An 11,889-nucleotide genomic window follows, 5' to 3' on the forward strand; every position below is an offset into this window, starting at 1 on the left:
CAAACCTGCAACCTTGATGTATTGGTACAATGCTCTAACCAACTGAGCTACCCAGCCAGGGCCTAAAGCTTCTATCTTTAGAAGGTTGGCTCTTGGCTGGCATCTGGAAATTTGGCTTTTTTTTTTATAATTATTTTTATTTATTTATGCATTTTAGAGGGGGGAGAGAGAGAAAGAGAGAGAGAGAGAGAAGGGAGGAGGAGCAGGAAGCTTCAACTCTCATATGTGCCTTGACCGGGCAAGGCCAGGGTTTTGAACCAGCAACCTCAGCATTTCCAGATCGATGCTTTATCCACTGCGCCACCACAGGTCAGGCGAAATTTTGCTTTTGAAAGTGTTCCTACCATTCCTTAATTAATGAGGCTAAGTGCTTAACTAATGTGGCTAAACTTTCTGTGAAAACAGTGTGGCTTATGCTGAACATAGCATGTACCTGATTCTTAACAGATAACCAAAATTCCAGAAGGAAAATAGTAAAAACCATATTGTTCACACAATCTAGGCACAGTAATTCAGTCCGTATCACTCCCCAAATCCAAGATTCTAGATACTGGCCAAGGGCCAAACTTCCAACCAGAGTTTTTTAAAATGTTAATCCAAAACACTATTTAGAAAGAGATAGAAGTAACTTGACAGTGAAGGTTGGCAGACATCACCTTAAATCAAGTGATTAAGGTGAGTGTCATCAGTAACAGGAGAAATTGAAGTCATGTACCACCTGATGGGGTGCAATGAGGGCAAAAGTCACTTCTGTGATATTTTTTCTAAAGATGCATATACAAACCTATAAGGAAACATTAGACAAAACCAAAATGAGGGATACTCTACAAGGCGAAACTGGCTTATAATGTTCAAAACTGTCAAGGTCATGACAGTAAAAAAGACATGGAGTAACTTTCAGATAAGAGGAAACTATGGAGACATGATATCTAAAAGCCATAGCTCATGATTTTGACCTGAATCCTTTTGGTACAAAAACCATTACTGTGACATTTGACAAAACTTGAATGGGGAGTTCCAGAAGATGGCAGTGGAGTAGGCAGACGCACAGACTCCCAGTTCACACCACTAAACTGGATTATAAACTAATTTATGAATAATCAGCATGAAAAACCAAATCTGGACTACAAGAACAGCTCTCAAAAACCAAGGAGCATGCCCTGGCCGGTTGGCTCAGCGGTAAAGCATCGGCCTGGCGTGCGGGGGACCCGGGTTTGATTCCCAGCCAGGGCACATAGGAGAAGTGCCCATTTGCTTCTCCACCCCCCCGTCCTTCCTCTCTGTCTCTCTCTTCCCCTCCCGCAGCCAAGACTCCATTGGAGCAAAGATGGCCCGGGCGCTGGGGATGGCTCCTTGGCCTCTGCCCTAGGTGCTAGAGTGGCTCTGGTCGTGGCAGAGCAACGCCCCGGAGGGGCAGAGCATCGCCCCCTGGTGGGTGTGCCGGGTGGATCCCGGTTGGGCACATGCGGGAGTCTGTCTGTCTGTTGGGCAGATAAAATGTATTATGCTCACTTTGTTAAAGATAACACGAGGAGGCCGTCGCCCAGGTGATATTAATGTGTGTTGGGGTGGGCTAAAGGCAGGTAGAATCCTTGTAGCCTGGGGCTTGGTTTTGGGATTAAGCCTTTCCTACCCTTTTTGGTGTAAGGTGGTACAATCCAATCATGCCTCAGAGAAGTGACTTTGTATTAGAGACTACCCTATTTTGTATATTGGATTAAAGGTTGTGAAGCTACACTATAAAATAGGGGTAGAACGGGAACTTGCCGCTTGGTTCCTGAGGTTAGCATGAGAGAGCGGAGAGAGTAGAGCCAGCAGCTAAAGGAGGCCACGTGGAGGAGGCCAGGAGAAGCAGCCAAGATGGCGGAGTGCTGAGTGAGATGCCAGTTTGTGTAGAGTTTGTATCTGGGATAAGGAAGGAAATGGGGAACTGAGGAGAATAAGGTTGGTGAGCTAGAAACCTTTGATTCTAGGAAACTCGGATAAGTCAGTGGCTTTGTGAGCACTGAGTGTGACTGGGTTTTGGAGCCCAGTGTGTATTTTTACTTGCCCGCCGGGTGCAAGGTAGGATTAAAGGTTATGGCCCACCAGTTTTTGGCTCCATGGTTTCTTTACCGACTGTCCGAATCCAATGCGAACCTGCATGGGCCAGGCTGCTCTGATAGTGACCCCGGCCGTGCCTGCTGGCTTTACACTGTCTCTCCCCATTTCCAGCTTCAGAAAAAAAAAATACAAAAAACCAAGGAGCAAAGAAGAAGCCACAACAAACCTGGTAGGGAGCGCCTGAATATCCTCTGCTTACAGGAGCAGAGTGGGGGGGGGGTGAGGCTGGGCTCTCACTCCAAGGAAAAGAGCAGTAAATACTGCTCACAGCCACTTGCCTGGCGACCAGGGAATGAGGTGTGTTGAAAGGGCCCGCTTGTATTCCAAATAGAAAGGAGAGAAAGAGAGACGGATGGTGAGAGGAAGAGGAATAAAGGTGATGACCTGAAAAGCTGACTCATTTAGTGCTGGAGGCGGCCATAACTGGGGGAGGGGCTGATCCTTCCACAAAGCAAAATACAAAAGTACTTCCAGGTCACAGAGATACAGACATCTCTCCAGCTCCAATCAGTGCAACAAGACACAGCTGAAAACAAGAAGTGGGGAGGAGGGGCAGTAACTCAGGTCTCCAGGGAGATCTGAGATACACCTCCCCCTACTGAAGCTGAGAAAGCAACCCTCCCCCAGAGAGATTAACTGGCAGAAGAGGACTTCAGAGCCTCAGGTCACACCCACCGCATTCCTGGATACAGTTTCAAATAAGCCCCCTGCTGAGATCAGCAAACAAGACAATCACCTGTTAAGAAAACAAACAAATCAAGACTTCAAAGAGGCTCAAATTCGAAAGTGGATTACAAATAATAGCTGATGCCAACCCAAGAAGACTTAGAAACAACACAAGTGAAAACTGGAGGCAGACAACACCAAGCCTAGACTCAACCAGCTCTACAAAGAAAATACCCAAACACACAGACATAATGAGAAGACAAGGAAGTGCAATCCAAATAAAACCACAAGAGAAACCTTCAGGAGATGAACTGAGTGATATGGAAATAATCAAACTTCCGGATGCGGAATTCAAAATAATGATTGTAAGGATGCTTAGGGATCTTAGAACAACAATGGATGGTCACCACAAACACCTAAATAAAGAAATAGCAAGTATAGAAAAGGATATTGAAATATTAAAAAAGAATCAGTCAGAGATGACAAATACAATATCAGAAATGAAGACCACAATGGAAGGAATTAAAAACAGGATGGATACAGCTGAGGATCAAATCAATGAGTTGGAGGACAACTGGAATGAAGGCATGAAAGCAGAGAAGAAAAAAGAAAAGAGACTCAAAAAGTCTGAGGAAACTCTTAGAGAGCTCTGTGATAACATAAAGAGAAATAACATTCACATTATAGGGGTTCCTGAAGAAGAAGAGAAAGAACAAGGGATAGAGACTTTGTTCAATCATATCATAGCTGAAAACTTCCCTAAATTAATGCAGGAGAAACTGTCACAAGTTCAAGAAGCACAGAGAACTCCACTAAAGAGAAAACCAAAGAAAACTACACCAAGACACATCATAATTAAAATACCAAAGCTAAGTGATAAAGAGAAAATATTAAAAGCTGCTAGAGAAAAAAAGGCTATCACCTACAAAGGAGCCCCCATAAGGATGACATCAGACTTCTCAACAGAAACACTTGAGGCCAGAAGGGAATGGCAAGAAATATTCAAAGTAATGCAGAACAAGAACCTACAACCAAGACTACTTTATCCAGCAAGGCTATCATTTAAAATTGAAGGAGAAATAAAAAGTTTCCCAGACCAAAAAAAAACCCTCAAGGAATTCATTACAACCAAACCAATGCTGAAGGAAATGTTAAGGGGCATGGTGTAAACAGATCAAAGTGGGAAAAGAATATAGCAAAAGGGGAATACAGCTTTAAAGAATAAAATGGCAATAAATAACTACATATCAATAATAACCTTAAATGTAAATGGATTAGATGATCCAATCAAAAGACATAGGGTAGCTGCATGAATAAGAAAACAGGACCCGTACATATGCTGTCTACAAGAGACACACCTTAAAACAAAAGATGCACATAGGTTGAAGGTAAAAGGATGGAAAAAAAACATTTCATGCAAATGGAAATGAAAAAAAAAGCAGGGGTGGCAATATTTATAACAGACCAAATGGACTTTAAAATAAAGAATATAGTAAGAGATAAAGAAGGCCACTACATAATGATAAAGGGTGCAATCCAACAGGAAGATATAACTATTATAAATATCTACACACCTAATATAGGAGCACCTAAATATATAAAGCAGACTTTGATGGATATAAAGAGCGAGATCAACAGCAACACTATAATAGTAGGGGATTTTAATACCCCATTAACATCACTAGATAGATCCTCAAGAAATAAAATTAACAAAGAAACAGCAGATTTAAAGGACACACTAGATCAACTTGATTTAATAGATATCTTCAGAACCTTTCACCCTAAAGCAGCAGAATATACATTCTTTTCAAGTGCTCATGGTACATTCTCTAAGATAGACCACATATTAGGGCACAAAAGTGGTCTCAACAAATTTAAGAAGATTGAAATCATATCAAGCACTTTCTCTGATCACAATGCCATGAAACTAGAAATGAACCACAACAGAAAAGCTCAAAAATTCTCAAACACATGGAAACTAAATAGCACATTGTTAAATAATGAACGGATTAAGAATGAGATCAAAGAAGAAATAAAAAAATTCCTAGAAACAAATGATAATGAGCATACAACAACTCAAAATTTATGGGACACAGCAAAAGCAGTACTGAGAGGGAAGTTCATAGCACTACAGGCACACTTTAAGAAGGTAGAAAAAGCTCAAATAAACAACTTAACCCTGCATCTAAAAGAACCAGAAAAAGAAAAGCAAGTAAAGCCCAAATGTAGTAGAAGGAAGGAAATAATAAAGATCAGAGCAGAAATAAATGACATAGAGACTAAAGAAACAGTACAGAGGATCAATGAAACTAGGAGCTGGTTCTTTGAAAAGGTAAACAAGATCGATGAACCTTTAACTAGACTCACCAAGAAAAAGAGAGAGAGGACTCAAATAAATAAAATTAGAAATGAGAGTGGAGAAATAACAACTGACACAACAGAAATACAAAGGATTGTAAGAAAATACTATGAAGAACTGTATGCCAAAAAACTAGACAACCTAGATGAAATGGACAAATTCCTTGAAGCATACAATCTTCCAAAAATCAATCTAGAAGAATCAGAAAACCTAAACAGACCAATTTTTCAGTTGGGGTGAAGAAAGCTTCCAGGAGTTATTCTGAAAGACAAAGATCATTAATGTCTCCCCCCAAACTCTGGAGAGTTGGTGTTTTTGCTTTTCTGTTACAAAATCAGTGTGGCTCATTCAGTAATGATAACTCTACATTTTTGTCTCAAACATCTTCTTAATTGAAGTAAAATGCACATAATATACCACTTACCATATTAGCCATTTAAAAATGTGCAATTCAGGGGCCTTTAGTAAATTCACAATGTTGTGCAACTGTCTCCACTATCTAGTTTCAGAACATTTTCATTACTATGTAAAGCAGCTCTTAACTGTCAGTAGACACTTTCCATTTGCCCCTTCTCATCTTAGGCAACCACTAATTTATTTTCTGTCTCCATGGATTTGCCTATTCTGGGCATTTCATATCAATGGAATTATATGGATGTAGCTTTCTTTCATTGAGCATGTTTTCAAGGTTCATTCATTCTGTTACATGGATCAGTATCTCATTCCTCCCCCTCCATGGATATGTCTCATTTGGTTTATCCATTTATCGGTTGATAGACATTTGAATTATTTCCACTTTTTGGTTACTATAAATAATACTGCAAGTTTTTGTTTAAACATGTTTTCAATGCTTTTGGGTATATATGTAGAAGTAGAATTTCTAGATCATATGGTAATTCTATGTTTAAATTTTTTAATTGATTGATTTTAGAAAGAGAGGAAGGAGAGAGGGAGAGAAACATCGATTTGTTGTTCCACTCATTTATGCATTCATTGGTTGATTCTTGTATGTGCCCTGACTGGGGATTGAACTCACAACTTTGGTGTATTGGGACGATGCTCTAATCAACTGATCTACTAGGCCAGGGCTGTGTTTAACTTTTTGAACAGCTACCAAACTGCTTTCCGAAGCAGCTGCACCATTATACATTTCCACCTGCAATGTATGAGGGTTCCAATTTCTCCACATCATCACCAACATTTATTTTCCATGTTCATACTTCTAGTCATCCTAGTGGGCATATCTCATTGTGGGTTTGACTTGCATTTACCTAATGACTAATGATGTTGAGCATCTTTTCATGTACTTATTAGCTGTTTGTATATCTTCTTTGGAAAAATATCTATTCCTGATCTTTGCCTATTTAAGAATTGTTTTGTTTACTTTTTTGTTGTTGAGTTGGTAAGAGTTATTTATATATTCTGGATACTAGGCTCTTGTCAAGTATATGATTTGCAATATTCCTACCCATTCTATAGGTTGTCTTTTTACTATCTTATTATTATTATTATTTTTTATTTTTTTTTGTATTTTTCTGAAGCTGGAAACGGGGAGAGACAGTCAGACAGACTCCCGCTTGCGCCCGACCGGGATCCACCTGGCACGCCCACCAGGGGCTACGCTCTGCCCACCAGGGGGCGATGCTCTGCCGCGACCAGAGCCACTCTAGCGCCTGGGGCAGAGGCCAAGGAGCCATCCCCAGCGCCCGGGCCATCTTTGCTCCAATGGAGCCACGGCTGCGGGAGGGGAAGAGAGAGACAGAGAGGAAGGAGGGGGGGTGGAGAAGCAAATGGGCGCTTCTCCTATGTGCCCTGGCCAGGAATCGAACCCGGGTTCCCCGCATGCCAGGCCGACACTCTACCGCTGAGCCAACCGGCCAGGGCGTCTTTTTACTATCTTGATGGCATCCTTTGATACACAAATATTGTTAACTTTGATGAAGTTCAATTTATCTATTTTTTCTGTTGTTGCTTATGCTTTTTTGGTCATATATAAAAATTAATTGCCAAATCCAGTTATGAAGATTTATTCCTATGTTTTCTTCTAAAATTTTTATAGTTTTGACTCTTACATTTAAGTCTTTGATTCATTTTGAGTTAATTTTTGTATATGATGTGAGGTAATGACTTGATTTCATTTTTCTACATGTGGTTTATCCAGCTGTCCCACACCATTTGTTGAAAAAATGATTCTTTCCCATTGACACCCTTGTTTAAAGTCTGTTAACTGCAGATATGAGTTTATTTCTGAACTCTCAATTCTATTCCATTGATCTATATGTCTATCTGTATGCCACTGTTTTTTTTCTTATGCCACATTGTTTTGATTACTGTAGTTGTGTAATAAGTTTTGAAATCTGAAAGTGTGAGTCCTCCAGTTTTGTTCTTCTTTTTCAAGATTGTTTTGGCAATTTGGAGCCTTTGCAATTTTATATGAATTTTAGGATCAGCTTGTCCATTTCTGTAAAAAAAGGTAGTTGGAATTTTAATAGGGATTATATTGAATCTGTAGATCAATTTGGAGAGTATTGACATGTTAGCAATATTGTCTTCCAACTGATGAGCATGGTTATATTTCCATTTATTTAGATCTTTAATTCCTTTCAGCAATATTTTGTAATTTTCAGTGTATAAGTCTAGAATTGTTTTCTTAATTTCATTTTCAGATTCTTATTGCTAGTGTATAGACATTCAAGTGATTTTCATATGGTGGAGAAAACGACTGTGGTAGGCTCGCTCACAGGTTTACCAGCTGCAAGCCCTTTGTGCAATTAGTGCGTGACCACGTGGCAGCACTATTGTAAGGATATAAGTGCTTCCCTTCAGGAAACGATGAGAGGAGATCATGCCCCACCACTTAGAGGTATGGTTGGTTTCCTGATCCCTTGCCCTCTACCCAAAAAGCAGGTGTTCCTTTCCCTTTGTATTTTTTCCTTTTCTTTCTTCTTTTGACTTGCCTGTCTTTGTGAGCCTCCAATAAATTGAAATGGCCCATTGTAGGGCCAGTGGCCGCTGCAGTGACCGTGCAGGTTCTCTTCGGATTCGGGCATAAAATAAAAGAACAGTAGAGCCAGAAAATGGTGGATGTTACAGTAATATAATGTTTAGTAATTAAATATATAGAAATATAGAAAAACATAGAAGATATATAGAAATAAGTTAGAATATAATATTAAAAGCCATTTAGGCAAGTGAATAAGGCTATGCGGTCTGGATAGGAACTAATCTAGCGTGTACAGATATGATAGGCAGACTATGCCTTTTGCGCAGGGCCCAATTAGTGTGTGTGTGAAGTTATATATAGATAAAAAGTGGCTTGATATGACAACTTTGTAGATTAACATAAAAAAGGAGCTTCCCTCCTGGGCGCTGAGGATGGCTCCATGGCCTCCACCTCAGGCGCTAGAATGGCGCTGGTTGCAATGAAGCAATGCCCTAGATGGGCAGAGCATCACCCCCTAAGTGGGCATGCTGGGTGGATTCCGGTCAGGCACATATGGGAGTCTGTCTCTCTGCCTCCCTGCTTCTCACTTCAAAAAAATACAAATAAAGAAATAAAATAAAAAAGAAACTCCACTCGGAACTCCCAAAAAGTGGCTTGATATGATAATCCCATAGATCAGTGGTTCTCAAAGTGTGCGCCAGGGCGCACTAGTGCTCCCTAGAAGATTTCCAGGTGCACCCTATGGTATTCCAGAGAAATATGTGCCTGTTGGGGATCAAAAATCCAACAAGGTCTTTGGAGTTTAGATTTTGGGGGTCAGAGGTGTGGGGAACTGGCTGTAAGCTGACAGTTTGCCCAACCCCCCACCTCACTTACCTGATTAGGTTGGGAAAGGTTGTTAAGCTTGGTGCTGGATTGTTTACACTACCCCAGTGTTCCCTGAAAAGACTGGAGGCAAGTTTCTTCTATCCTTTGTTTGGTGTAAAGTTAAGATGATATGTATGGTGGGGGTTTTCTGCACTCAACACAATTAAGAGTAAAAAGAGAGGAATTCTTCAATGTATTTGATAGATACATGAATTTACCAGAACTTCCAATTGCCCTTTTGCTGTTCAGCTTGTCTATCTGACCCCACCCTTACTTATTGGACTATCGCCCCTGAAGCAGAAAAGTTCTAGGAAGCTGGTCAACTGCCTTAAGGAGAAGCGTTCCAGGAAGCCGAAATCGTAAAACTGCAGAAAAGAGCATTCCAGAACTGCTGACTCAACGCACACTTGCTCAAAGGTCTCCCCTACCCTATAAAATTTTGCCTCAGAGTCTGTTTCGGTGCCCTTCTCCTGGAGAAGTGCCCAGCAGGTCTTTCTCCTCTAATAAAGCCTGCACACATGGTGTTTGAGTGCCGTCTCATTCTTACAGTATTGACGAGGAAATGAGAATTTGCTTTTCAAATATATGTCCAAACATTGAAGAAATTGCTAGGACACATCAGGCTCATGTTTCTCATAAACACAAGAATAAAAAAACTTAACACGGCCCTGGCCGGTTGGCTCAGCGGTAGAGCGTCGGCCTAGCGTGCGGAGGACCCAGGTTCGATTCCCGGCCAGGGCACACAGGAGAAGCGCCCATTTGCTTCTCCACCCCTCCGCCGCGCTTTCCTCTCTGTCTCTCTCTTCTCCTCCCGCAGCCAAGGCTCCATTGGAGCAGGAATGGCCCGGGCGCTGGGGATGGCTCTGTGGCCTCTGCCTCAGGCGCTGGAGTGGCTCTGGTCGCAACATGGCGACGCCCAGGATGGGCAGAGCATCGCCCCCTGGTGGGCAGAGCGTCGCCCCCTGGTGGGGGCGTGCCGGGTGGATCCCTGTCGGGCGCATGCGGGAGTCTGTCTGACTGTCTCTCCCCGTTTCCAGCTTCAGAAAAATGAAAAAAAAAAAACAAAAAAACTTAACACATTTGCGCCAGGACCTGCTGAATTTACTAAATCTTACTAAGAATGTATCTATCTATATATAAAAAGATAACCATTTGTCATTTTTAAATTTTTTAACCCCTCTTTTTTACAAATTCTCAAAAGCATAACTCAAAAAAATGTAACATAAAAATGTTTTTTAATGTCAGAATAAATTTAAGTTTATTGTATTTATTTTGTTTAATTACCATAAAAGCACACTTGTACTTTATATATATTTTCTTTAATATTTAACTTAATTATTATAATATATTTCTCATAAATTTGTATATAGTGCGCCTACAATTATTTGTAGGATTTTAAATGTGCCCCAACTTCAAAAAGTTTGAGAAACACTGCCATAGAGTAACACCTGTTAGAAGGCGTAGTCCAGAAAAGGGTACTAAAGCCGAGCCTCTCCCCCGCACAGTTAGTTATCCAGACTCCAACGTTGAACATGGACTGTCTCCACGCTGCTCTGACCAAAGACAGCTGAGAGGAGCATGCCGACAGGGCCCCATTAAGCTGTATGCAGGAACGCCAAAAGGATTTGTGAATAGTAAACTGCCTGTGTGATTCTTGAAACTAACGTGTATTGGTTGTGTCTTTCCTCCGGTGGCAATTGGTGTTGGTACCAATAAGTAGAATCTTCATAGCCACTTCAAGAGTAGTCTTGAAGAGGCTGCCAGACCTGCTGTTAAGCTGGAGTATCCCACTGCATGGGGAAGTCGAATCAGGGATGCCTGATTGACCAAGGCTTGGGCTGTACTGGGACAATGGGCCATTCCGTTTATTCGTCTCATAACAGTTGACAAGCAAACAGGCAGGGAAGACCGCTTCCGTTTCTTTCTCTGGCCTCTCCCGGACTCAGCCCCCACCAACTTCAGCACTCCCTAGCCAAACAGGCGGGGCTGAAATCTCAGGGCTCCCAAGCTCCTCAGCACTCTCTCTCTCTCTCTCTCTCTCTCTTTAGATTCTCCAGCAGAAAACCAACTCAGGAGGGAAATAAATAAACCCTTCTCCAGCAAACAATAGCAAACAATGGCCCCTCTCTAGCAAGAAGGCAAAATACAATTTGCAACCTGCTGCCCTGAGGGCAAGCACCTGCAGCCTTTCATAGACTACTCACACATGGCGCTGCCCAGCGCCACTGCTCCATTTGGCAAAATACAAATGAGCAAACCTAACATCTATGAAACACATTGGCTTGCCCAACACCCACCATCCTCCAGCTCCTCAGTTCCTTTCCGGTCTGCCCGAATTCAGTGTGAATCTGCATGGCCTCTAACAGTCCCGTGTGAATACTTTAGAATTTCAATTTTTTTTTTTTTGTATTTTTTCTGACGCTGGAAACGGGGAGAGACAGTCAGACAGACTCCTGCATGCACCCGACCGGGATCCACTCGGCACGCCCACCAGGGGGCGATGCTCTGCCCCTCCGGGGCGTTGCTCTGCCACGACCAGAGCCACTCCAGTGCCTGGGGCAGAGGCCAAGGAGCCATCCCCAGTGCCCGGGCCATCCCTGCTCCAATGGAGCCCCGGCCGCGGGAGGGGAAGAGAGAGACAGAGAGGAAGGAGGGGGTGGGGGTGGAGAAACAAATGGGCGCCTCTCCTATGCGCCCTGGTCGGGAATCGAACCCGGGTCCCCCGCACGCCAGGCCGACGCTCTACCGCTGAGCCAACCAGCCAGGGCCGAATTTCAATTATTTTAAAATTGTCATTCAGGTTTTTCATCCAGAAGGGCTGGATACAATAAGGGACAAAAAACATTTTTATACATCTAGAAAGACACATTATATCGAGAAATTGGTCAGGATGAAATCCTGAACTTACAACAATTTCAACAATTTTCAGAATCAATTTATATACCCCCCT

Source organism: Saccopteryx leptura, chromosome 9 (assembly GCF_036850995.1).
Source record: "Saccopteryx leptura isolate mSacLep1 chromosome 9, mSacLep1_pri_phased_curated, whole genome shotgun sequence".
NCBI lineage: Eukaryota > Metazoa > Chordata > Mammalia > Chiroptera > Emballonuridae > Saccopteryx > Saccopteryx leptura.